At 37.6% G+C, this 27,729-nt stretch overlaps 2 long non-coding RNA genes across 6 annotated transcripts in view; one reads left to right on the top strand and one right to left on the bottom strand.

The window, feature by feature from the left end:
- LOC112441583 (uncharacterized) overlaps window positions 1-7,837 on the bottom strand; it is a 74,293-nt gene extending 66,456 nt beyond the window's left edge. For 2 of the 3 annotated variants that reach the window (XR_009490690.1, XR_003029395.2), the window contains exon 1: window positions 7,611-7,837. This is a non-coding gene — a long non-coding RNA (uncharacterized lncRNA). The remainder of the gene's footprint in view (window positions 1-7,610) is intronic. The other variant, XR_009490691.1, reaches the window with a different exon arrangement.
- Window positions 7,838-7,975: 138 nt separating this feature from the next.
- The window catches only part of LOC132342285 (uncharacterized), a 40,043-nt gene continuing 20,289 nt past the window's right edge, over window positions 7,976-27,729 (top strand). For 2 of the 3 annotated variants that reach the window (XR_009490601.1, XR_009490600.1), the window contains exons 1-2: window positions 7,976-8,171; window positions 9,106-9,308. This is a non-coding gene — a long non-coding RNA (uncharacterized lncRNA). Of the gene's footprint in view, window positions 8,172-9,105; window positions 9,309-24,167; window positions 24,733-27,729 lie in introns of those variants that run through there. The other variant, XR_009490599.1, reaches the window with a different exon arrangement.

Genomic DNA, 27,729 nt, shown 5'->3' with positions numbered 1-27,729 from the left:
CAGGAGGAGAAGGGGACGACAGAGGATGAGATGGCTGGATGGCATCACTGACTTGATGGATGTGAGTCTGAGTGAACTCTGGGAGTTGGTGATGGACAGGGAGGCCTGGCGTGCTGCGATTCATGGGGTCGCAACGAGTTGGACACGACTGAGCGACTGATCTGATCTGATCTGATTCAGCTCTTATTGTATGCTAAGAATTGAGGCATTTAGATAATTCATTCATATAATTACTACAACTTCAATCTCTAAATGCTCTAATAGGTTAAAAAATTAATTCAAATTCAAAGTAGGAAAAATGGAAACTATAGTAAAGTTGAAAGAATAAAATTATTAACAACCAGAATTTCACTACCTAGGAATCTCCTTTGTTAACTTAGGCTGCATAGAGCTTTTCCTTATGCTTCTTCCTTAGCACGATTAGTTCTGTTTTGATGTGAATAAGTATGCATCCACGTCTTTTTCTAGCTATTACTTCATATTTGTTTCAGTTACTACTTAACTATATATTATGGACTTTAATGGAGAAGGCAATGGCACTCCACTCCAGTACTCTTGCCTGGAAAATCCCATGGAGGGAGGAGCCTGGTGGGCTGCAGTCCATGGCGTTGCTAAGAGTCAGACACAACTGAGTGACTTCACTTTCACTTTTTGATTTCATGCATTGGAGAAGGAAATGGTAACCCACTCCAGTGTTCTTTCCCGGAGAATCCCAGGGATGGGGGAACCTGGTGGGCTGCTGTCCATGGATGGGGTCACACAGAGTTGGACAGGACTGAAGTGACTTAGCAGCAGCAGCAGCATGGACTTTAAGATATCTAAATAAAAATTTAGCTCCAGTTTACTACTGTAGCAGCAGCCTATGAGAATTATAATACCTTCTGGGATTGAAAATTTCATTTTGCATGGATTCTTTACCATGTTTACTGAATTTCCTATTCCAAAGGATTCTTTTTTGTTTGGCCTCCAATATATAAAATAATTTGGCCACATACATCCTCTTTATTGGTATTACCTCTACCAATTTTGGAAAATCTAGATAACGAAAAGAATCTGAGGAAGGAAGTCATAGCTAGGACAATGATGTAATTTATCATTTAAAGTAAGACATTTGTGAGAATGACAAAGAGCATTATTAAAATTTATACTAAAACAACAAACCTAAAACAAGACTACCCAGGGAAATCAGAATGAACCTACCTATAGCCCATTGGCTCTCTATGTGTAGATTACTCTTAACCTTGAACCTCTCAGTCCAGGCACTTCTGAATGATGGTGATTGATAGAGAATTCAGTGGCATCTACCCTTTTGGTTTCTGTATGCCCCTGTTCTGCTCTTGGTCCTGTTTTCCCTTAGATCTAGGTCTCACTCTTTCCCTGCTACTGAAATGCACACTTCTACATTACCTTGCTTCTGCACTGGGCAGAGGATCTCAGAGGATAGGAATGGGGTGCTTCAAAGTATCTCTACTCCTTCCTCTCAGTTTCTGGGGGCAACTGGGAGGAACTGCATTCCACAAATGGTTCCAGTTCCTTCCAGGCAGTCCTGCTGTGGTGTATCTTTCCTAGTTGTCTGTCCTTAGCAAAATATTTGTGCCTGATTTAGGTGATGTTATCCGAAGAGGAAGATGAAGATGTGGTCTTTGGGACAGGAGCTTTATTACATTAAAGTTATGGAAAACCAAGAATCTTCTTCACTGGGATGTTTCTATTTACCTTAATGTGAATAATCTAGGTTCTTTATGGAAAGAATACAAAACACAAATAAGCAAAAAGAGTTTCATAGAGGGTGCCATACATGCTTTTCTGTACTTTGTTCACATATTGTAATTGAAGTCCATGTAATTATTCCCATCTAATACAGATGTAACATTAATTTGAATAGCTGGAAATTATTTCATAAAAATGATTCACTGTATATTCAATAACTTATTTAACGTCCCTTATTAGAACACTTAACTATTCCTTTTTTCCCTGTTGCAAACAATACTATGAGAAATATATGTTGTAACAAACATACAAAATTGTACACTCATAAAATTAATTTATCTACAATGACGAATTCTTGATAGTAGATTTTTGTCTTAAAATTTGTCTTTGTTTTTAACGCTTTTAACTTACATTGCTAAATGATTCTTCAGCATACCTATGTACTAATGATTCTTCAGCAGATCCATGTATTATTATTTACTCAAAGTATGTTACTTGGCCATGTTTCTTCTTTTGTGATTTGCCTATAAATGTCCTCAGACCATCATTTCTCATATGGTGTTCATTGTTCATGTTTTCCTTTTACAGTTAAAATAAGTTAATTACATGTCTGGTTGTCATATGTCTTACATATATTGTTCTTAGTCTTTCAGCTATAGTTTTAGTTTTTTTTTATGATAGAGACTTTTACTTTTATAAGAAGAGTTAATAACATTTTCCTCAACCTAGAGTCAACAGCCCTTGTCCTCACCATCTCTCCAGGCTTGCCAAGTTAAGCTCCTAAACTTTAACTTTCTCATATGTAAACAGAAGAAGATAATAATGTCTATCTGATAGATTTGCTACTAGGAATAACTGTATTTTGATGAATGAAAATTGGGTCTAATAGATAAATGCTATATAAGGCTTGATGTACAGTAAATTCTCAATCTATTCAAATATAGCACCTATCTCATAGTTTTCTTAATTTTTATCTCTGTAGTCTAGCTCAAATTTTTCCTATATTTAACCAATTAAGTTTTCCCTACTATTATGTGCTTTTACTGAAATGTGACAGTTAATGAAGTTCTTTTATTGTTAATTTTCTAGCAGTTCTTTCTTTCTTTCTATTCATTCATTTTGCTACTTATCTTGACTTCTGTATTTCACCTTTTTGTCCTCTATGTTTGTTATACTACTGTTATTGAATTTCCCTGAGGGTATAAAATATTTTCTTCTGTTACAAAAGATTATTTTCAGAGGTATCTATTTACTTTGCGTTTTAAGAGTAAGATTTTATTGCTTTTATATTGTAGTATTTTTCCCTTAGTACTACATTTTAAATTGCTTTGTTTTCTTTCTCTATACTTTTCCTCGAATAAAATAAGTTTTGCCTAAACTAAAGCCTGTGTTTGCTTGTAAAACTGCTCTTGTTTCTACTTCCTGTGCTTCTGGATGTTGTTTGAATCTCTTTTTCAGTTCTACAGCTTGAGGACTGAATAATGCAAATAATTCTATGTTTTTGGAAGATAATTTTCTAATGCAACACTGGTCTGCTAGCTGTCTTTCATATCTAATTCCTGGTTATTGGATTTTTAGGAACTGATGCAAAAGCTTCTGAAAATTTCTACATAAACTATTACCAGGGTTTTCCTGTCTCTGTCACACAATATTTTAATTGTGGATATTTCACCTCTCTGAATACATCGCCAGCCACGTCCATCTCCATGTTTGCATGCCATTTCCACTGCTCACAATGAACTGACTCACTGGAAAAGACCCTGATGCTGGGAAAGATTGAGGGCAGGAGGAGAAGGGGGCCACAGAGGATGAGATGGTTAGATAGCATTATCGACTCAATGGACATATAAGTTTAAGCAAACTCTAGGAGATGGTGGAGGATAGAGGAGCCTGATGTGTTACAAAGAGTCAGACACGACTTAGTGACAACCACCACCTACTTTACTCTAGTTGTACCTCAGATGTTGCCATGTTTGGGTTTAGAAATTTGACCAAAAGAGGAGAAAAAATGAAGAGAAGGGATGAATTGGCAGGACAATCAGATCATATCAGTCGCTCAGTCGTGTCCGACTCTGCGACCCCATGAATTGCAGCACGCCAGGCCTCCCTGTCCATCACCAACTCCCGGAGTTCACTCAGACTCACGTCCATCGAGTCAGTGATGCCATCCAGCCATCTCATCCTCTGTCGTCCCCTTCTCCTCCTGCCCCCAATCCCTCCCAGCATCAGAGTCTTTTCCAATGAGTCAACTCTTCGCATGAGGTGGCCAAAGTACTGGAGTTTAAGCTTTAGTATCATTCCTTCCAAAGAAATCCCAGGGCTGATCTCCTTCAGAATGGACTGGTTGGATCTCCTTGCAGTCCAAAGGACTCTCAAGAGTCTTCAACACCACTGGAGAAGGGAATGGCAAACCACTTCAGTATTCTTGCCTTGATAACCCCATGAACAGTATGAAAAGGCAAAATGATAGGATACTGAAAGAGAAACTCCCCAGGTCAGTAGGTGCCCAATATGCTACTGGAGATCAGTGGAGAAATAACTCCAGAAAGAATGAAGGGATGGAGCCAAAGCAAAAACAATACCCAGCTGTGGATGTGACTGGTGATAGCAGCAAGGTCCGATGCTGTAAAGAGCAATATTGCATAGGAACCTGAAATGTCAGGTCCATGAATCAAGGCAAATTGGAAGTGGTCAAACAAGAGATGGCAAGAGTGAATGTCCACATTCTAGGAATCAGTGAACTGAAATGGACTGGAATGGGTGAATTTATCTCAGATGACCATTATATCTACTACTGCAGGCAGGAATCCCTCAGCAGAAATGGAGTAGTTATCATGGTCAACAGAAGAGTCCGAAATGCAGTACTTGGATGCAATCTCAAAAACAACAGAATGATCTCTGTTTGTTTCCAAGGCAAACCATTCAACATCACAGTAATCCAAGTCTATGCCCCAACCAGTAATGCTGAAGAAGCTGAAGTTGAATGGTTCTATGAAAACCTACAAGACCTTTTAGACCTAACACCCCAAAAAAGATGTCCTTTTCATTATAGGGGACTGGAATGCAAAAGTAGGAAGTCAAGAAACACCTGGAGTAACAGGCAAATTTGGCCTTGGAATACGGAATGAAGCAGGCAAAGACTAATAGAGTTTTGCCAAGAAAATGCACTAGCAGGACAATAGTTGCCATATAAAACTATTGTCTCTCATTTACTAGGAAAGGAATTGCTGCCAGTTCTCAGATTGCAGAATCTCTGGTACTCCAAGTCAGAACATGTATAATAAAGGACAGGTAAACACTATTTTTCTTTCTTTCCTCATGCAGTATCTAATTCTGAAATTAAAAACTGAATATTGGACAAAAAAATGTTTCATAGATGGAGAGAGCCCTTCAGGGGAAATGAAGTGGGAAAACAGAAATAAATATATTAGGGTTAAAGGAAGATGAGTCTGATAAAGTAGGTTGGGAATAGACTATAAAAGATTTTATATACCAGGACATTGCATTTGTGGTTACAATGTAAGTTGGTATTAAGGAATCATGGAATATTTTAACTGAGAAATTATCATAATTATATTTGAATTTTACAATGATTACCCTGTTGGAACCATGGTGTATGATATATTTAAGGTGAACAGAGTCAGGAGTCAGGGAGATAAATTTAGAAACTATTACCATATCTAGGTGAGGGATGATAAAGGACAGAATAAACTTCAAAAGTTGGTAAGAAGGAAAGAGAAATAAAATGGATTTTGAAAACTATAAGTTACCAAGTTTGAAGGATCAACTGGGGAAAAGCCTCCAATAAAATTTCCCCCCAACTTCACACTAAAACAACAAACAGGACACAGGGAAGAAAAAATAAAAAGTCACACCTTCAACAAAAAGTGAGATGTAGAAGAATTTTCATTCTGACAAGAGAAAGTGCAGACATCCTAATGAGGTGATGTGTAGCAGGCCTATTAGAGAGGGATGAGACGCAGGGTGAGGGGGAAAGTTATGGATGCAGGAAGAGGACCAAAGAGCATTATCACAGGACAGTGTGGTTTCCATCACTGCGTGACCTCAGGGCTATTATAGAGAGATTATAATAGGTGTCAATATTTTAAACAGTATGTGATTTGGCCTAAACTGGATGAGATGGCTGGATGGCATCACCGACTCTATGGACATGAGTCTCAGTGAACTCCGGGAGTTGGTGATGGACATGGAGGCCTGGCATGTTGCAATTCATGGGGTCGCAAAGAGTCGGACACGACTGAGCGACTGATCTGATCTGATCTGATTCTGAAGCTATGATTTATTCACACCAGACACACACACACACACACACACACACACACACACACACACACATATGGAGTAGGTGGGGGAGAAGGGAAGAGAGAGGGAGAGAAAGAGCATAAATACTTTGACAGTGTGGTCTGACCACATTTATAAGTAAGTCATAAAAGAAGAAACATAGACAATTAGCATGATTTTAATAAACCTATTCACATACTGACTAGGGAAAAACTAGTCTTACATGGGAAACTGATGTGAGTATTAGATAATTCCAGTTCAGTTCAGTTCAATTGCTCAGTCATGTCCAGCTCTTTGTGACCCCATGGACTGCAGCAGGCCAGGCCTCCCTGTCCATCACCAACTCCCAGAGTTTACTCAAACTCATGTCCATTAAGTTGGTGATGCCATCCAACTATCTCATCCTCTGTCATCCCCTTCTCCTCCTGCCCTCAATCTTTCCCAGCATCAGGGGCTTTTCAAATGAGTCAGTTCTTTGCATCAGGTGGCCAAAGTATTGGAGTTTCAGCTTCAGCATCAGTCTTTCCAATGAATATTCAAGACTGATTTCCTTTAGGATGGACTGATTGGATCTCCTTGCAGTCCAAGGGACTCTCAAGAGTCTTCTCCAACACCACAGCTCAAAAGCATCAATTCTTTGGTGCTCAGCTTAAATATATATGTGCCTTTTGACCTTAAATCTTAAGAAAAATATGTACAAGAAACAGTGCCAGTCCCCTTTAGACACAAACGTTTTCAAGCATGTTTAGAAAGCAAAGCAAACCTGACAACTGGGTCAAATTTATATATATGCACGCATACATTTCAATTTCTCTTTGAAATTATCTTCCATAATTGGACCCTTAAAATTATCTTCCGTAATTGGACCCTCTAAAGGCCCCAGTTTCTCAAGTTGTACATGATCCAGGTAAACTTTCTCCCTTAAAACTGGAGATTCCAGGTACCTTTTTGAGCAGTGCTTTCTCCAAAGGGAAATCACACCTATTCTGGGTTGTCAGATACTTTGAAGTTTTTATTCTTAAATGTAGTATAGAGGGTGTAGGCGAATAAGCAGAGATTTAAAAATCTATCTTAAACATCCAATTCTTCAAGCTCTGTTCTGGCTCCTCATCTTCTAACTAGGACTATCCCCTGCAAGTGAAGCAGGCTTTCATCTAATTCTAGCTGAAACTTGACAGTCTCATTAGTTTTTTGATGACATTTCCTGTTCCTTCCATCACCGAGGCCTTTTGCATGACAGACACTGTCTGACTGGGGCCCTGAAGTTTTCTTCAGAACTTCAACCCTCTGGTTTCCAGATGGGAATTCTTTTATATGCACATCAGCTCTCTGCCCAATTGATCTGTCTGAGATATTTCTTTTGTCCTGGTTAACTATTTTCATGCTCAGCATCATTACTAGTACTCCCTGGAAATAATCTCTTCTGTTGCCCACATCCTGCACTGTCAGGCTCTAAGAGGACTTACACAGAGGAGAGAAAGGTGCAAAGCCTCCTTCTATGACTCACATGATTTCAGAGACATCTCTGGGAAAGATGAGACTACAAATTAGGAAAGAATTTCAACAGCTCCTCCATCCTCCTTTTTCTCCTCCCGTACCTGAGGTTTTGTGGGATTTCTATACAACGACTTTGGGGACTCACTCAAGTTCTGAAAGAAGGAGCAGGGGAATTCAGACGCAACTTAGGCAGTTCTAACTCCGGTGCGTCCAAAGCAGTCAAGATGTCAGCTGGGGTTATAGAGATCTGAAACGTTGACTGAAGCTGGAAGATCTACTTCCGGGATAGCTCACTCACACGGTTGGCAAGTAAGCACTAGCTGTTGGTGGGAGGCTGCTTTCCTCGTGGGTATCTGCACGGGGCCACGTGAGAGTCCACGCCACATGGCGGCTCGCTTCCCCTGAGCGGGTGATCCCAGAGACAGAGACAGAACCTGTGGTGCCTTTCACAATGCCAGGAGGAAGCTGTAACCCCATATACGCATGCGCTAAATCATTTCAGTTGTGTCGGAACTCCGTGCGGGACTGTAGGCTTTCAGGCTCCTCTGTCCGTGGGATTATCTCACATCAAAAGTTTCACATCACTCCCATATTTTAGATCATGCAAGCCAGATAGTGATTCAAAACGGGAGGGAACTACAAAAGAGCGTAAATATCAGAAGGTAGGCTGGTTGGTGGCCATCTTGGAAGCTGACTGGTACCCATTATTCAGCACTGGTCCTGTCATAAAGAAGTCTTAATTAAATAATGGTTTCCTTAATTTAACATAAAATTATGTTTAATGACATATGAATTTACTATACTATATTCTCTTAAGTTTTCTTCATTTGTTCTTCTTGTAAATTTTCTATTTGGCATAACAACACAATGAGTGTTCCTAAAACATTGCTTTCTTCGTATCTTTCTTTATCTGTGCTAATCTCAAACCCTCATTGGTAAGCCACCAGTTTTTAGCTGTCAGAGGTTGTCAAATTTAGGAAGATTTCTATGATGTTCCTGTTAAGTGCAGAAAAATAAACCCTATAGTTTATTATTACCTAAAACGCAACTTTGAAGACAGTTGGCTCTTTAGTATAACAAAATATAAAGGCTAAAACAAAGTGACTAAATAAACAATGTGAATGTTCTCTACCTTAATAAATCTGACCCATGCAAGTTTTTAGAAGCGATCCAATAATCACTGTGCAAATCAAGGGGAGAAGAGGTTTATTTATGTAACACAGAAGTCTTATACATTATTTTTATCAATTTGAATTTTTAGTTTACTTGTTTTCTACTCTACCAGAAGGATGAATTAGAAGATTATCTGGACTTGTATAGGCTTCTCTGGTGGCTCAGATGGTCAATCCCTGGGTTGGGAGGAGCCCCTGGAGAAGAGAATGGCTACCTACTCCGTATTCTTGCCTGGGGTATTCCATGAACAGAGGAGCCTGACAGGCTGTAGTTCACATTTCAAAGAGTTGGACACGACTGAGCAACTAACACACACACTATATGTACACATATACATGTACATATATTTATATATATGCATTATATGTGTGTGTATATATAACTTAAAGTTTACTCAAGAACGTGTATTTTTCTGTATTATAGTTGGTGGTACCAGATGTTCTGGGAGTTTATTTCTGACAACATAATCATTTGATGAAGATATCCTGAGGAGAAGAGAGATTATATCCTTTAGTTCTTTCTAGAACCATGGCATGATGAATTGCAGAGTTACTTCTATCCCTTCATCCAGGCAGTTCCAAGGCTTTACTCCTCCAGGAAGTCTTCTATGATCACTCCTGCCTAAGGTAATGCCTTCTTGCTATAGGGTCTTATTATTGTTGCCATTTGTACCAGTCATGATATACAACATTCAATGCATTGTACTGCCAGCTATTTCTTCCATATGTATCTGTCAGCTACTCTGAACATATTATGAGATTCTTATATTATTTTCTATTTACAAAATGAGTTGAAGAGAGTAAAAATCTTGGCACATACTAGGTGTTCAATTCCCATGTATTTTCTTCCTAGACCACCAAACACATGGCCATACACACCAAAAATATGGATTAAATGTTCGTGCACTAGTTGGAAATCACGATATGATAGCCTCTATGTGGGTATATTATATTATGTTCTGCACAAATGAGATCATCATGTACAATATTCACATTAACCTCAGGTTCCAACATAATCAACTCAACTGTAGAAAGTTAATGAGGGGAATAGGGAAGTGAGTGTGTTCTCACTCTAACTAGACAGATGTTTATATTCCATATACAAGTTGACTTGCACAGATTCCCAATGAGACTTACTTCTATTATGAGTCCCCAGTAATATACATATGGCTAAGAAAGTGGATACATTTCTTTTTGGGCTGTGCAACACTGCTTGTGGGAACTTTGTTCTCCAACCAGGGATTGAACCTGGGGACATGGCAGTGAAAGCACTGAGTTCTAACCATTGGACCACCAGGGAACTCCTCAGTTCAGTTCAGTTCAGTCGCTCAGTTGTGTCCGACTCTTTGCGACCCCATGAATTGCAGCACGCCAAGCCTCCCTGTCCATCACCAGCTCTCGGAGTTCACTCAAACTCATGGTAATGCCATCCAGCCATCTCATCCTCTGTCGTCCCCTTCTCTTCCTGCCCCAATCCCTCCCAGCATCAGAGTCTTTTCCAATGAGTCAACTCTTCGCATGAGGTGGCCAAAGTACTGGAGTTTCAGCTTCAGCATCATTCTTTCCAAAGAACACCCAGGACTGATCTCCTTTAGAATGGACTGGTTGGATCTCCTTGCAGTCCAAGGGACTCTCAAGAGTCTTCTCCAACACCACAGTTCAAAAGCATCAATTATTTGGTGCTCAGCTTTCTTTATAGTCCAACTCTCATATCCATACATGACCACTGGAAAAACCATAGCCTTGACTAGACAGACCTTTGTTGGCAAAGTAGTCTCTGCTTTTCAATATGCTATCCAGGTTGGTCATAACTTTCCTTCCAAGGAGTAAGCGTCTTTTAATTTCATGGCTGCAATCACCATCTACAGTGATTTTGGAGCCCAGAAAAATAAAGTCTGACACTGTTTCCACTGTTTCCCCATCTATTTCCCATGAAGTGATGGGACCAGATGCCATGGTCTTCGTTTTCTGAATGTTGAGCTTTAAGCCAACTTTTTCACTCTCCTCTTACACTTTCATCAAGAGGATTTTTAGTTCCTCTTCACTTTCTGCCATAAGGGTGGTGTCATCTGCATATCTGAGGTTATTGATATTTCTCCCGGCTATCTTGATTGCAGCTTGTGCTTCTTCCAGCCCAGCGTTTCTCATGATGTACTCTGCATATAAGCTAAATAAGCAGGGTGACAATATACAGCCTTGAGGTACTCCTTTTCCTATTTGGAACCAGTCTGTTGTTCCATGTCCAGTTCTAACTGTTGCTTCCTGACCTGCATATAGTTTTCTCAAGAGGCAGGTCAGGTGGTCTGGTATGCCCATCTCTTTCAGAATCTTCCACAGTTTATTCCTAAGCGTGGGTAACTTTTGAGACCTAGCTTTCAACCCATAGATAGGAAGGTAGAAGCAGTGGGGAAGAAGTGTGAGGAAGAGACAGAGAGATATTCACCATGCTGCCTTGAAAAGGAAGAAGGAGAACTTCTTGTTTATTGTTTCTTCTTACAAATGATGCTCTAAAACAAAGTGTCAAAGTATCAATAGAAGCCTGACAAACCCTACACAGGCTACAGATTTATTTCAGCCAGTACAATGGTGATTTAAAAAAAAATTAAACCACTATTTACTGATGATTCCAGCATTCTTGCCTGGAGAATTACATGCACAGAGGAGTCTGACAAGCTATAGTCCATGGGGTTGCAAAGAGTTGGACACGACTAAACGACTATCACACACACACATTTACTAATGAAGAGAGTCACATAATAGTCTCCCATTCAGCTTGTCTTAAGAAAAAAAAAAAAAGAACTCCGATGATCCATTAACAGGGGCTGTAATATGGTGACCATGGGTTAGAGCTGAGTAGCAACTGCCCTTACTAAAAGGTTCATATAAATAAAGCAGCATCTTAAAAGTAGGTGTCATAGATGAGAGCAGGTCATCACACTGAAGCAGGAGTACCAATTAGAGTTTGTTAAAGAGATGGCATGGGAACAGAACCTTAAGATTTGGATTTGGGTACATACAATGTAGGCAGAGAAACATAAAGAAGGAAAGCATAAACTATATAAACCATTTCCTTGTGACTAGGTAACTAGTATTCTGACTGGAACAAAGTCTTCTCATAGAGTCCAAAACAGAACTTGGAGAAACGTCTATTAGGTCTTCTGCCCATTTTCCAATTGGGTTGCTTTTTGGTTGTTGTTACTGAGTTGTATAAGCTGTTTGTGTAGTTTGGAAAGTAAACCTTTTTTGGTTGCATTATTTGTAAATATTTTCTCCCATTCTGCAAGTTGTCTTTTCATTTTGTTTCTGGTTTATTTTGCTTGTAAGTTTGCTTAGGTCCCATTTGTTTATCTTTGCTTTTATTTCTCTTATTTGGGAGCCTGAGCTAAGGAAACAGGCATGTCAAGATGCTCATCATCACTAATTAATAGAGAAATGCAAATGAAAACTGCCATGGGGTACCACCTCACATCAGTCAGAGAGGCCATAATTAAAAAGTCTACAAACAATAAAAGTTGGTGAGGGTGTGGAGGAAAGGGAACCCTCTTACACTGTAGGTAGGAATGTAAAATGCTGCGTCCACTATGGAGAACAATATGGAGGTTCCTCAAAAAGCTAAAAATAGAGTTCCCAAATGATCCAGAAATTCTACTGGACATATACTTCTACTTAAAGTACATATATATCTACTTTGAATATATATGGGCATATATTCAAACAAAACTATAATGCAGAAAGATACATGCACCTCTGTGTTCACAGCGCAGGAGGTAGGGGTCAATCCCTTGGTTGGGAAGATCTCCTGGAGAAGGAAACCCACTCCATTACTCTTGTCTGGAAGATCTCATGGACAGAGGAGCCTGATGGGCTATAGTCCATGGGGTCATAAAAGAGTTGGACACAACTTAGTGACTAAACAACAACAACAAAATATATACAAACACACATATTAATACAATGGGCTATTACTCAGCCATAAAAAAAGAATAAAACAATGCCATTTACACCAACATGGATAGAACTAGAGATTATCATACTAAGTGAAGTAAGTCAGAAACAAAATTCTAACTTATTTCACTTAGTATGATAATCAATATTGAAGTATAGTTGACTTACAATTTTGTGTTAATTTCTGCTGTACAGTAAAGTGACTCAATTATACATATATATAATCTTTTTCATATTATTTTCCATTATGGTTTTTCACAGGATAATGAATATAGTTCCCCATGTTGTATAATAATAGGACCATGTTTTTTATTCATGCTACATATATATATACCAGTTCGCATATGCTAATGCCAAACTCCTAATCCTTGCCTCCTTCACCCTCTCGCCTTCACTGTCAACCGCAAGTCTGTTCTCTGTATCCATGATTCTGTTTCACAGATATGGTCCTTTGTGCCATTTGTACCATATTTTAGATTCCATGTATAAGAGACCCCATGGACTATACAGTCCATGGAATTCTCCAGGCCAGAATACTGGAGTGGATAGCCTTTCCCTCCTCTATGTATAAGTGATAGCATACGGTATTTGACATTTTGCTTCCCTGTCCTTCACCATCTCCCAGAGTTTGCTCAAATTCATGTCCATTGAGTCAGTGATACCACCAAATCATCTCGTCCTCTGTCATCCCCTTCTCCTCCTGTCTTCAATCTTTCCCAGAATCAGGGTCTTTTCCAGTAAGTCAGCTCTTCAAATCAGGTGAACAAAGCATTGGAGTTTCAGCTTCAGCATCAGTCCTTCCAATGAACTTTCAGGTTTGACCTCCTTTAGGTAAATCATTTTAAACATAAAATCAGTTTAAACTCTTTTCTTTATAAAAAGAGTTTAAACATAGTTTTGTTGACAATCAGATTTTTTCTCACTTAGGTTTTTTCTCTCTCTTTCATTACTTACTTTCTTTTCTTTTTAATTTTATTTTATTTTCACTTCTTTATATGGCGTATTTTCTGTTTATTTTTATTATAAAATTTCTTTCATATACAGTTTCCTGTCAACTTTGTAAGAATGAATAGAACATGAATTATGATATTTATAAGGCTTATACTTATCCTACATAAGCTATACTAAAATGTTTTGTTGTTTAAGCCAAGTTAATTTATTTTTAGATTCTAGCCCCAACCAACAATGTAGGACCGATCTACTGTAGGCCATTAGACTTCCTTAATAGGAACCCAGAGGGAAATAAGGAGCTGGTGTCACAATTGTCAACACCATTTCTATCATGTGACAATAAAAAAGATTTACATTTTAAGCTTCTAACTTTGATTACTGGGATTCCTACATTCTGGATTTCATAATCAAAAGTCTAGCCAAGCATCATTTGGTAACTATAATTAGAAAACAATGGGTCTGTAGCTGTACTTACTGTTATCATTTGGTTATTACACAGCAATCTTAAGATTTTGCAGATTCTGACCAAATTTTTGTCTGCTATGTATATACTGAACAATGCTATAACAATTTTGCTTTGAAGATTTTGTGTATCAAATATATAGACAAGAATTATGGTTGCTTCTGTCCAGTCTCCAGTGACAAGAAACGACCCAGTCCAGAGAGGACCAGATGATGTGCATAGACTTCTAGACCCTCAGGTGGTGGTTTAGACCTCCTTCTAAGTTGAGTGTTTTATAAATCTTGCCAGAGGCAGAGCTTTTTTCTGCTTTAAGGGCAGAGGTCCACTTAGCTAGAAGCATACTGGTTACTGTGATTGAAACCAGTTACCATGCCAAAGTCCAACTAGACCCTGAGAACATCAACTGAGAGAGACCACTCATATATGTAAAGGTTGACAATCCAGTTCATCCTCACTAAGTACCTGGCATGTAAATGATGCCATCCTGGGGGCCCCCAAACTAGCCCTCCAAATATCTGGATAATTCTGACCTCAAAAGATGGCCACAGGGAACAAAAGACAAAATATCCAATGAAGATCCCTCTAATTCCTGACTCATGAAATCATATACAATTGCAAAAGATGTCTGTTTTACACTGCTAAGTTGTAATGTCATTTGTTATGTATCAATACTAACCAGAACATAAATTGACTGCTATTTTTTGTGTGACTGCAAAGGAGAGAACTAAGTATATTTAGTGCAAGTTATAAATAGCCATTGTTGTTGTTCCATCACTCAGTCATGTCTGACTCTTTGTGATCCCATGAACTGCAGCATGCCAGGCTTGCCTGTCCTTCACCAACTTCTGGAGCTTGCTCAAACTCGTGTCCATTGAGTTGGTGATGCCATGCAACCGTCTCATCCTCTGTCATCTCCTTTTTCTCATCCCTTCAATCTTTCCCAGAATCAGGGTCTTTTCCAAAGAGTTGGCTTTCCACATCAGGTGGCCAAAGTATTGGAGCTTCAGCCTCAGCATCAGTCCTTCCAATGAACAATCAGGATAGATTTCCTTTAGGACTGACTGGTTTGATAAATAGCCACATAATAATTCAATGAGAGGAAGTATTTTCTAATGTATTCTATAATGGAATGGCTTGCTGTGAAATGTAGAGAGGTTCTAGGCATTGGAAGCAATTAAGCAGAAGCCACATAGCCATATGCTTGCATGTCCATATTAGTCATCACTCAGTCATGTCCAGCTCTTTGTGAGCCCATGGACTGTAGCCTGCCAGGCTCCTCTGTCCATGGAATTCTCCAGGCAAGAATGCTGTAGTGGGTACCCATTCCCTTCTCCAAGGGATCTTCCCAATCTAGGGATCAAGCCCAGGTCTCCTGCATTACAGGCATATTCTTTACTATTTGAGCCACCAGGGAAGCCCATATGCTTAAGTTATACTAAGAATGAAATTATCAGATAAAGAGAAAATAAGAAAGGCTTATTGAATGCAAAAAAAGATTAAAATAATATATCTTTTCACTTAGTCCTCATTTATCAAAGTAGCTTACACATATATTTATTAAAACTCTGTAAGATAAATCGGGTCATCTATTATCCCTATTTTATAATAACTATAGCTAATATGTTTATTAAGTACTTACTAAGTGCCAGGATTAAACCAAATATTTGAGAAATATAATTTAATTAAACCTCCAAATAACACTTTAGAGTACATTATATTATTATCCTGATTTCCCCAAAAGGCAATTCAGTCACAGGAAGGTAAGTAACTGCCCAAGAATACAGTAAGTAAGACAAAAAACTCACTCAAACCTTCTGACTCTTAAGACTGTGGTCTTAACAACTGTTATGACACATTTTAGGTTAAGTGTATAACAATTCATACCACATTAGTGATAATAACAGCTAACAGATTTGGTTTCTTTTCAAAGACTCTTAGGGGATATTTTTGTTGCTCTTTGTGGTGTGTGTATGTGTGTGTATTTGCATTTGTGTGAGTTATATATTTGTATTCTTTTAGACAAATAAAATTTAGATTAACAAGAATTTATATAGATTAAAATCTTAAAATTGTCCGTAATCCTAAGTTCTTGATGTTTACAGTATATATTTATCTAGCCAGCCCACTGAAACAAACACTTTGAATTTTCACAAAACTGCATTACATCAATATGGAATTAGAAGAGATTGAGAAAATCTCTCTCTTTCTTTCCCTCCCCCTTTGTGATAATAAGCTAATATTTTCTCAAGGATTCGCATTCTATGCCAGGCACACTGTTGAAGGATTTAATTCTTTCATTTACCAAAATGAAGTAGCATATCATCATGTACAATTACTCAATAAGAAACTGAGGTTCAGAGGTTACAGGAATAGTCCAAAGACAAAGAGCTTTAAAAGTGACAGCAACATGATCTTAACCCAAATTTTTCTAGAGGAAGACAGTATGCTTTTACCTATTCATATCAGTATTTAACAAATCCAAATAAAATCAAATCCCCTACCAAGGCTTCTAGGAAGAATCCATATTTTTCTTGATTTCCCATTCCAAAGTAAACAAATACTTCCAAATATAAACAAATATATTTATATTTTAGTTAATCTCATATTACAACAGAAATATGTTTTTTTCTTCTCTGATTTAAGTGGAGACTTAGAAATGCTAGTTTTCCCATCTGTAAAACAATTTCCCATTCTTCACATTAAAGATTCACACTAACTTATTACTTTGTTTAATGGAGCATCATGTTTTGGTAGGAGAAGCATTCAAATAGTTGATTATGATCCAGGCAGCCCTAAATTAAAATCCTATACCCCAAATTTCCCGATTTTTGTGACCCTGTAAAAGGTATGTATGCACTCTGAAATCTAATTCTCCTATCTAAAAAATGAGATATTACTGTCTGCCTCATAGAGTTGCAATGAAAATTAAATGAGAAGATAGATGGGATTAGAATGGTGTTAAAATGAATATATCTAGCAGGCTCTGTACTTGCTCTACAGCAAATCATATAATTCTCATAATAATCCTATGAAGTAGATTCCATTATTGCACTTTACCCATGAGGAATGAAAGAACAGAGTGACTAAACAAGTTGCATAATGTTAACAAGCTAGTGAGTATTATAGCCAGGATTTAAACACAGGTCATCAAGGAGCCCTCAATCACAATGCTATGCCTAGGTTTTGAGCAGGTAGATCCATCATGGCAGTTATTTTTTGTCAGTGATAACAATAGGATTAAATAATGTGGATTCAAATGCAGAAACAAGGATAACTGACTCTCCTTCATCACCTCCAAATATAAAATGGAAATTTCTTTTTTATTTATAAAATGAATATTAGAGCATTGATATCTAAGATGAAGGTCTAAATAATGCAAGTTCATAAATGAAATACTAAAGTATAGCAAAGTAACAAAATTATTTGAATTGGTAAATTTATATTCAATATTCTGGTTCAATGAGCAATTTAAAATATATTGATGCCAATAAGAAAAACCAGCACTCCCTAAGCACTTAGTACTGAAACTTCTAAGGCAATCACATTGCCTATCTTAACTGATCCTCACAATGACACGATAAACTAGGCACAGTGTAGTCACATACATGCTTTTGACCTACTCAAAATCAAATATATTTTCTGGGCAAATAATTAAAGTGAGAGAGACAGTTACAGCATAAATGTAAAAATAATTTGTCATTATTCCACTCATTGGGCATGTGTCCCAGAGGGAACAATTTGCAGGCTAAAATCATTCCTCCGTTGTTTAGTCTCAGTTCCTTTCTTCATCTTAAAGCAATAACATCTGACTTTGCTATGTCTACTCTTTAAAAGTATATATTTTTCATATGACAGCCTTTGTAAAAAAAAAAAAAAAGCAGAAAAAATAATCTACCTGTGGTTCAAGTGAAAAATCAATGGTCTATACCAATATAGAAGGGAAAATTGTGATGTTGGAATTATTAAGAAACAGTATATCTATGTATTCTATGTCTCTCTCTCTATATATATATATAACAGATAATATATAAAAATCAGTTGGAGTTTATCTAATTTGCAAGGATTTTTAGCACAAGTTCATGTGCTTGATGCACAGTTTGGAGCAAAGAAAGGTTTACTGGAGGTTCATGCAAGTAGACAGGTAGCTCCTGCCTTAAAAAGGCCTGAGCTCCCTGAAGGGTTTCAGCAAAGCATTTTTAAAAGCCAGATGAGGGAGGGGGGTTGCACGGTACTTGATCAGTTCACACAGAGTTCTCTGATTGGCTGATGGTGAGGGAACAGGTGGGTCACAGGGGTTAACTTTATCACTCCTTAGGCTCCAGGAGGCCAGAGACTGTGTGCTCATGATCATCAAGTAGTGAACATCTCCATTTGGTAGGGGGGTTTGCACAACTCTGAAACAATTTAGGAAATCTGTATCAAATACTGTTATCTATATATGGAGAGTGAAAAAGTTGGCTTAAAACTCAACATTCATAAAACTAAGATCATGGCATCTGGTCCCATCACTTCATGGCAAATAGTCGGGGAAACAATGGAAACAGTGACAGACTTTATTTTGGGGGCTCCAAAATCAATGAAGATGGTAACTGCAGCCATGAAGTTAAAAGATGCTTACTCCTTGGAATAAAAGTTATGACCAACCTATACAGCGTATTAAAAAGCAGAGACATTACTTTGCCAACAGAGGTTCCATCTAGTCAGGCTGTGGCTTTTCCAGTAGTCATGAATGGATGTGAGAGTTGGACTATAAAGAAAGCTGAGCGCCAAAGAATTGATGCTTTAGAATTTGGTGCTGGAAAAGACTCTTGAGAGTCCCTTGGACTGCAAGGAAACCCAACCAGTCCACCCTAAAGGAAATTAGTCTTGAATATGCATTGGAAGGACTGATGCTGAAGCTGAAACTCCAATACTTTGGACACCTGATGCGAAGAACTGACTCATTTGAAAAGACCCTGATGCTGGGAAAGATTGAAGGCAGGAGGAGAAGGGGACAACAGAGGATGAGATGGTTGGATGGCATCACTGACTCTATGAACATGAGTTTGAGTAAACTTCAGGATTTGGTGATGGACAGGGAAGCCTGGCATGCTGCAGTCCATGGGGTTGCAAAGAATCGGACCACGACTGAGAAACTGAACTGAACTGATTCAACAGGTACTTCAGAGAGGAGCTAAAGCAGAGGATGTTGGGGAAGGTCTGTTCCAGGAAGGCTCCATAGAATCCTGGTCTGTTAAGGATGCCTTCACTTTAAAAAAATCTGTAAACATAATTTGAGTTATTAATAGATTAAGGAGAAAAAGGATACGGTTTGCATAAGAGTAATACACAGCTTTAAATAAAATGCCATATATATTATAACAAAAAGCTTTAAGCAAACTAATATTATCCCATTTGTTGTTGTTCAGTCACTGTCATGTCCATCTCTTTGCAAACTCATGGACTACAAAACGCCAGGAAAAAAATTTTTTAATATATATTAACTGTTTTAATTATTTCAATAGACTCATGGGATAAGTATAGAAAACACTTATCCCATAAGACTGAAAAAATATATACCATTCCAATAACACTTACGTTTTTAAGTAAAATTTTGATTTAAAAGAATGCAAATGAAGCCTTTAAGTAGGTCTTTTCCACATGCATATTATTTTTTTTATTATTTCTTACATAAGTATGGAAAATACTTATCCCAGAAATCTACTGAAATAATTAAAAGTTAAGTGACTGGCACATTGTAGCATAATATTCCTATTTATAAAACAAATAATATAAGACCTGATCAAAAGTAATTAATAAATTCTTAGTAGAAAAAAATAAAAACTTAATTTGAAAATGTAGACCAAGATAAAAAATGCCAAATTTCACCATTTATACTAAATATTGTACTATATAAGTACTAAATTGCAATAAAAAAAGGAAAATACAGTTTAATATATGGGAAATCTACACAAGAATCATACAAGTAGCCATTAACAGATTTTTTTTGCCACTTAGAAAATTCAAAAGGAATCCAAAATGAATATGTTGTTGTTTAGTCACTAAGTCACGGCTGACTGCTGGAACCCCATGGACTATAGCTGGTTAGACTCCAGTGTCCATGGGATTTCCCAGGCAAGAATACTGGAGTGGTTGCCATTTTCATCTCCAAAGGAATCATCCCAAACCATGGATCAAACCCTTGCATTGTCAGGTGGGTTCTTTACCACTGAGTCACTTGGGAAGTCCAAAATGATTATGAGGGTTTATCCAAGTTGATGGGCCTAAGTATGTAAGATCTTTATGGAGGAAAGCATAAAAGTTCATAGCAATAACAATAAAGAAGATCCCCCAAAAGAGATTATTTTCTTGGACATATTGACTAATGGACTATACAGTCCATGGAATTCTCCAGGCCAGAATACTGGAGTGGGGGTAGTCTTTCTCTTCTCCAGGGGATCTTCCCAACCCAGGGATCAAACCCAGGTCTCCTGCATTGCAGGAGGATTTCTTTACCAGCTGAGCCACAAGGGAAGCCCAAGAATACTGGGAAGGGTAGCCTATCCCTTCCCCAGTAGATCTTCCCAACACAGGAATTGAACCAAGGTCTCCTGCATTTCAGGCAGATTCTTTACCAATTGAGCTATCAGGGAAGCCCCAACTAAATATCATAAAATATAAATTTACCACAAAACTATCTCTAGACTAAATGGAGTTCTAATAAAAATTTCAATGTGTTAATATTTTTCATGGAAGTTAACAAAATTACCACTTGTATAAAAATATGGTCAAATTCAATAGTAGTTGGCAAAAGTTTCAAATTTTGACAGCATCCCAGCTGGTCAAGTTACAGAACAATGAGAACCCTCACAAACTGTTGATAGGAATGTAAATAGCAAATTTTAATTTGGTATTTTCTTGTAATGTCAGACATTTGCATACCTATTACCCAACAATTCCACCCCAGAGAAGTCTGCTTACATATAGGAAAAGGAAAAGGAAAAAAAAAAAAAACCTGAAAACATATACAAAATATTTCATAAAAGCATTATTCCTCAAAAAACAAACTCTGGCAAAAACCAAGTAATTTTTAAAATCATTGACAGAGAATAAATAAGCCAATTGTGGAATCAGCCCCTATTTATCTCTCACCTCATATGACATCTCTGCATAAAATCCAAGAATCTCCCTTTTGGGTAGACAATTACAAAGAAGTATTCCTCTTCTGGACTGATGCTCAGAGCAATAGCTCAGGCTGGATTTCAGTCTCTGCTCCTGTTGGCTGACTGTCTGACAATCTCATGTGTTTACAATGGAATTTTTCATCTGAATGACATCCAACTATAATCACACATAGCAAAATGAACAGGTCTTAATAATATGCTATTTAGAAAGCATACTTTAGAAAACTATGAAATATATTATTTTTTAAATATCTGAAAACATGGACAATGGTATTTTGTTTAGGGGTATGTACTTAGTACATACTTAGACTACAAAGAACAGCAAAAATTTATTTAACAGAAAATGGAGAAGTCATCCCCTCTACAAGAACAGATGTGAGCTGAGGACCGCAGAAAACTTCCCCTCTAGGAGTAATGGCTTACTTTTTAAGTTTGGTTGTAGGTTATGATTATGTTTCAAGCTTTACCTCTATGCAACCTATGTGTGTGCTGTGTTAAATCACTTTAGCTGTGTCCAACACTTGCGACCCCATGGACTGTAGCCTGCCAGGCTCTTCTGTCGATAGGATTCTCTAGGCAAGAATACTGGAGTGGGTTGTTGTGCTCTGCTCCAGGGCGTCTTTCCCATCCAGGGATCAAACCTGCATCTCTAATGTCTCCAGCATTGACAGGAATGTTCTTTATCCCTAGCTCCACCTGGGAAGCCCATACCACCTATATATATATATTTTTAATCATGTCTTAATAATGTATTCTGCTACTTTCAGATGGACTGTCCTATAAATATCAATTAAGTTTATGTGGTCTAATATACCAGCTGATTAAAAAGAATAGAAAAAAAGAGAAAAATCTTAAGAACAGTGCTAAATGACATAAAATAAAGAAATGTGAAGAGACAAAATCAATCAAGGAAACCTAACATGCAATCGTAAAAGTATTTCACAAATAAAAGAGAAATGGGAAAGAGAAACTAATACCAAAAAAAAAAAAAAAAAAACTAAGAAAATTTCCACAGAAAAAAATGACAAGTTCAAAGCATCAAAACATAGAAATTGTTGAGAGAGCCAATGTAAAACACTCTAACTCCATTATTGTGAAATTTTAGTATATCATAAATACAGGGAAGCTACTAAAGGTCTATCGCAGAAGAAGGAACAGGGGAGATAGGTGAAGATTACATGTAACCAAGACAGAATCAGATTAGCAATGAAATTCTCATTAGCAAAACAGAATTCAAATGTGATTAAACAGTTCTGAGAGAACAGCATTTTGATTTGGAAACTTCTATATAGTCTGACTTTCAGTCTAGTTGTGGGTAACATAAAATTATGTATCCACAATATAATATATTGAAGATGATCAAATCTACTTCTACAGTTCACTTCTCCCTGGAGTTACAGACATATTTTCATTGTTTGTTGTGCAGCCACACTTAGACATGCCCAAAGGCACCTTAAGACTCAGATGCCTGTAATTCTATTAATTATTATTTCCTTACCCCAAAGGCCTTTCTCTTTTTATATGTTTTTGAGTCAATGTCCTCCCATTGTCCACTTTCTTACCATTCTTGCATTTCTTATTCCTCATTTCCCATAAAAACCACCTCTATAAATTCCATTTGCTGCTGTGTATGTGTGTCTGGAACCTATCACATTCTTTTTAGGCATCCCTGGTGGCTCAGATGGTAAAGAATCTGCCTGCAATGTGAAAGATCTGGGTTCGATCCCTGGGTCGGGAAGATAATGCATAATGACATATATTCATCATTATTACATTCTTAAAAAAAAAATCTATGTTTTAGCCACACAAGGCATGCAGGACCTTAGTTTCCTGACCGTGGATTGAATCCATGCCCCCTGCAGGAAAAGCATGATGTTTTAACCTCTGGACCACCAGGGAAGTCACTCTATAACATTTACTGTCTCCTGGCTAATGCTTTCATCATCTCTTACCTGTACTATTCCCACAGCAACCCACAAGTCCTACCATTTAATGCATTCAACCCACTTTCATTAGAATTGCCTTTCTAAAACTAAAATACCATCATGAAAAATTTCTGTTTAAAATTATTGCATCATGCATGAGCATTCTTTCATTTATTAAACTAATTCCCTATCCAGGAATCAGAAATCTAGGAAAATAATGCAGATAGATGATATTTTATGACTTGTATAAATGAGGCTGTTTGAGGGATAAACTGTAATGCTTAAATGGTGATCTGAGGAAAGGAGCAGAAGCAGGCACCTAGAACATCAGGCAGAAAGAAGCTGATGCCTAAAGGCAAACTTATTCCCGAGTGAGCTATTTTTAACACAGCTGTCTTGAAGAAATAGGATCTGTAAAAGGTACCTAATACATTCTACATATTTTCAAAAATTAAAATTATACCAATATAGTTTCCACGTTCCTGGATGATTTAGCAAGTGATATTTGCAATCTACTCCTTGATACTGTAAAAGTTTTCAAGAGCAGATTATGCTACTGTATAATGAGAAGTCAGTAGAGTCAAGACTGTAGCTTTTCTTGCTTCCTTTGTACTATAAGCAGATTTGAATACTTTCAGTTCTTTTTTATGCAGCCCATTTCTGATCACTACTCAAGGAAGGTAGTTTAAATAGGTCATCGACTGAGTGATAATTCTTATTTTCACAACAGTGATCTTTGGTAGGTGATAAAATGCTACTTCCCTTGTAAAGGGAAAGAGCAGCTGCCTACAAAACAACAGAGATCTCCTAAGGTGTGAGCAAAAGAAAATGTATTGTGCAGCAAATCTAGGAAACAAGGAGTTATTTTAGGACTACTGGGTGATGTCAAATGTGGTCTTTTGAAGGTCAGCAATTTTGTGATCTGTGTTATTAAAAATTTCAAGGAGTACTGAAGTATCAGTCTAAAAAAATTATGTAAATTATTTTGTAGTTCTTTATAACTAAATTAAAACATATTTATTGTTCCTTATTATTCCAGAATTGACAACAGGATACAACTGAAAGAATCTGAAGACAATGGCTATCATTATCTAAAACTCCCTGCTGACTATAGGATAAAATTCAGTTTTCTTATGATGGCAAGCAAAGATGTTCACAAACTGGCCGCTAACTACCTTTCCAAGTTCATATCCAGCCCTCTGAACACCCTACTAGGCACAGTATCCTGCCAACACACACCAGAAGTCCACCAAATCCAGAACATTATAAGGTTCCTTTGCATCAATGTGCTAATGGCACTGTTGTCTTATCACTACCCATTTTGCAATAGAAAACTTCTATGCATTCTTAAAAGTAGAAGAAACAGATGATTTCTTTTATGAGCTCTTCTCAGTGACTTTCTAAGAAGCATGCAACCTGGTTATACATCTACCTTTAATACAGTCATTACCATACAATTCAGATATGATTATGTATTGAGACTTTCCATTTCTTTTCAGATTAGCTTCACAGTCCCAGTAAGGATTTTCAAGCCCCACCCCCCACCATCCACCCAGCCTAAACCACCCTCATCCTAACCATCCACTGGAATTTCTTTCAGTTCTTTGAAGGTGCTATGCTAATTACCTTTCAAATTATTTACTTATTTATGACTCGCCATTGTGCTGAGTCTTTGTTGCTGCCCACTGGCTTTCTTTAGTTGCAGCTGGCGGGGGTTACTCTTTGTTGTGGTGCACGAGCTTCTCACTGTGGTGGCCTCTCTTGTTGAGCAACGAGGCTCTAGGTGTGTGGACTTCAGTAGTTGCTGCATGTAGGCTCAGTAGTTGTGGTGCACAGGCTTAGTTGCTCTGTGGCCTGAGGAATCTTCCCCGACCAGGAATCGAACCCACGTCCCTTGCATTGGCAGGTGGATTCTTAACCACTGGACCACTAGGCAAGTCCTGTGCTGATTCTTAAGGCTCTCTTACCTTAATTTATTCATCCCCACAGGGCTCAGATTAAAGATAAATGCAACAAGAACTTTCCCTTGATCTCTAAACTGCTGCTGCTGCTAAGTCGCTCCAGTCGTGTCTGACTAGGTTAGGTCAATTTGTTCCCAAATTTCCAAAGCTCCTTTTAGTCTCTATCACAATATTATTCATTTATAATTGCATGTTGGCTTCCTCCAGTAGGCTGTAAACTCCATGAGAACAGAGATTATCTTTCTATTATCTCTCATTTGCCATAAACCTAATAGTTGGTATGCTGCCTGGCACATTAGAGGTGGTTTATGAGTATTACTTGAATAAACAGACAAATGAATACTAAATCCATTATTTCACTATACTAGAAGTATCTTTCAATCAGGCACTTGGCTTTCACAAGTCCATGAACTTACTCGTTTAACCCTCCTGAGTATTTCAGTTATGTAAGTCAAATTTCCTCTCATTTGAAGAGGGCATGGCAACCCACTCCAGTATGCTTGCCTAGAGAATCCCCATGAACAGAAGAGCCTGGAGGGCTACAGCCCATGCGGTCGCAAAGAGTCAGACACGACTGACTAAGCACAGCACATGTAGTTTTTGTTTACTGGATTAAGTCAGTTTGAGTACAGCTTTGTGTAACATGCAATGGAATTTCTTTCCAGTACATGGGATCACAGAAAAGACAACATTTTAACTGACTCTTAAAATTTGAAGAGCAATTTGACAGAAGGAAAATAATGATACTAACAGTAATAATACTATATTACCTCTTATTTTGTCACAGCACTTAAACTGTTTTAAGTGATTTGCATATGTTGAGGAATAGTATGTGCAAAATCTCAGAGGTATAAAAGATAATGGTGCATTTGAGATAAATAGTAACCTGCACAGTGTCTTCAATAGTATATTTACTGGGGAAAAAAGGGGATGGGGAAAAAAATACAGAGACAAAAATGAAGTATATTGCATCAGTCAGATTGCAAATAATTCCATATGCCATACTACCAGCAATTCTGAGTCCCCATTTCCACTCAGTAAAAACAAACAAATATAGAACCATCAAACCAATCAGAATTTCTCAAAAGTAGAGATCTTAAAAAATTAAATTGAAAAAAAAATCTGTAAGTGGTGTGTTATAGTAGGATTCCAGGGAGACTAAGTGACTTGTTCTAGAGAATATTAGGCTACAGGATTAACTATAATAAAATGGAATTCTCACTTGCAAATCTGGAATTCTTTCCACAATACCCCATGTATTAGTTTCCACAGACACAATAGCATAAGGTAAAATATAGATGTATAGAATTCAGTGCTCAGCAAAAGTAGTTTTCTTCTCAATTCTATGATTTAATAACTGTGTGACCCCAAGCCAGTGACTTAACTTTACGAAGCCCTGTTTTCTCCTCTGCAATATGGGCACTGTATATCTCTTTTTGTCACAGGGTTATTCTGAAAATTAAATGAGAAAAATTTTGGCACAGTGCCAAAAAATGCATATTTTTGGCCCTTACCTAGTAAGAACATGTAAATGTTTTACAATATTTTACAGTATCTTTCCTTTTCCATTTACACAGAAGAGATGAGGATATAATACCTTTTCAGCAATATCTGAGTATAAGTCCATTTTGCCCTAGAATGTGATCATGCTTTCCTTGTTAGAACCTGTTTGAGCGCTGACATAAGAGGGCTCAGATAAGTACTAGGGACCTGAAAATACATTAAATAAATGTAGTTTTCCCTATGTAGAAAGAAATGCAAAGTTGTATCTCATTGTATTAAATTCACTTGAGAGCTAGAGAAATATGATCATGATAAAATATGAATTAATACTTGCTATATACAAGAAATCAGATACTAGTGTTATAAATAAAAGTAGGGTTGTCTACTGATTCTAACAAGATCAACTGTGCAGGATCTTTTGCTTCCCCCAGGTGAAGTGGCCACCTATGATGCTCAAGCCTCTGGATCAGGGGCTTGTTTGAAGTAACGAATCAGATATACATGGATCAATTTCAAGAACCAATTGAGAGGAAATCAAATCAGTTAACACCACATTGGTGTGAGCCTGCCAAGTGGCAGACCAGCAGCTGGCCACATAGAACAAATAGAAAAGTTGCAGATTATAAAGTGCAGAGTAACAACTGATGTACATTTATACAGTGGATTGTTCCCTGGGCCCAAGGCATACAGCTATTCACCAGATAGGCTATCTTTGGACTGTAAACTTTGGTCCAGTGAAATGATGGGCTATAAGGAACTTTCTCTTCTGGGATGCCATGAGCTTACTTCACTTCAACTCCAGTCCATTCATCTCATCTGGCTTGTGTTTTGGGACCTCATGGGAAAATAAAGGAATAGAGCTATCTAAAGATCTGGAAGTGCTAGTTGGAGAAACAGAAAATGTAATAATAAAGCTGATGTGCAAAGATCTGAGCAAATAGTAATGAATCTGCAAGGAAGCTAGAAGACAGAGACATTGGGCTTCCTACATGAGAGCCAAAGATTAGGTCTTGGATACTCTAGAAGGTTGTTTTAAGCCCAGGTAGATTTAAAACATGAAGAGTGAGATAGGAAGAGAGAAAGAGGAAAAATTACAGGGAAATCTGAAGGGAAAGGATAAGTTAGACACATCATAAG

Source organism: Bos taurus, chromosome 15 (genome assembly GCF_002263795.3).
Source record: "Bos taurus isolate L1 Dominette 01449 registration number 42190680 breed Hereford chromosome 15, ARS-UCD2.0, whole genome shotgun sequence".
Lineage (NCBI taxonomy): Eukaryota > Metazoa > Chordata > Mammalia > Artiodactyla > Bovidae > Bos > Bos taurus.
This window is presented reverse-complemented; position numbering and strand designations above follow the sequence as displayed.